The following is a 1,265-nucleotide window of genomic DNA, read 5'->3' as shown; positions in this document are numbered from 1 at the left end:
AATTTTAACTTTAAAAAGCAGACCAAAATGTTTAAGGAAGACATGGTTAGACATAAAAGTTACCTTGGGTAGTTATATAAATAAATTACTTCTAAATTATTTCCTTTGTTGAAAAATCTTTTGAGAACGCTGCAAGGATTGTTTTTAGAGTCAGATTATGAACTCATGATTGATATTTTTGCTTTGTCTTATTTTGTATCACAAAAAGCATCAGTGTAAAAAAAAAATCAACACAGAAAACACATGACATGCTATTTTAGGTTTCCAAAACAAGGCCTCAGAAGTTTAAATAACCAGTGAAAATATTAATGGACTAAGTATATCACCTGCCAAAAATGTGGGAGGTATTAACTTAAAGGGTTAATGCGCACAAACATGAAAGTTCTGCAGTACATTTATTTATTAATTTGTTCATTCATTCATTCTTTTTTTTTTTTTTTTTTTTTTAAATTTTGCAGTGTGGGATTGAACCCAGGGCCTTATGCATGCTAGACAAGAACTCCACCACTGAGCTACATCCCCAACTATGGAGTATGAAATTCAAAATATACATTTTGGATATAGATCAAATTCTATGAGGACAAATTAGTAACTTCTTGTATTTCACCTCCCTTCATAACTCCAAACATCCAAGACTGTTTAGCTGAAGACTTGCCCATTCTTCCAATCACCTGGTATTTTCAATCTGCCCATACTCTAGAATACATGACATTTACTTTATCATCTCCCTCATGAATATGGACACTCTATAAAACCTAGATATTAAAAGTATTATTTCAAACAAGTAAAAGGAAAATCTTTGGAAGCAAAAGAAGTGAAAGAACAAGAAAAGTGACAGCAAAACCCTGAGTCTTGGAATAGCTGATTAAAAAATATCTTGAAATAACGCAGGTTAGAATAAATCAGCTGAGACCCCATCTCAGAAGGGCAACAAAAAGAACCCCACCCAAGACTTGAACCTACTCTTTTGTAGTTTTTCTAGTAATATTAACCAACTAAATTTAAAGAAATTGGTGCTAGAAGGCAACTCTACTCATCCCCCTTTCTGTACTAATTACTAGCCAGCTAAGAACTAAAGATAATGAAAAGGACTGGAAGGAAAGCAGACACACAAAGGTACCATATCACACCAAGTGATACATGAAATTGTTCAAAATGAATGAGTTATTCAAGAGTCATACAAACAAATCAATCTTTTTACTAGAGAGGCATACCTCTCACACGTGTATTATTCAAATGTACTAACACATGAAAGATCACATCAC

Source organism: Callospermophilus lateralis, chromosome 10, assembly GCF_048772815.1.
Source record: "Callospermophilus lateralis isolate mCalLat2 chromosome 10, mCalLat2.hap1, whole genome shotgun sequence".
Classification (NCBI taxonomy): domain Eukaryota; kingdom Metazoa; phylum Chordata; class Mammalia; order Rodentia; family Sciuridae; genus Callospermophilus; species Callospermophilus lateralis.
The sequence above is the reverse complement of the archived record's forward strand: the minus strand, read 5'-3'. Positions refer to the sequence as shown.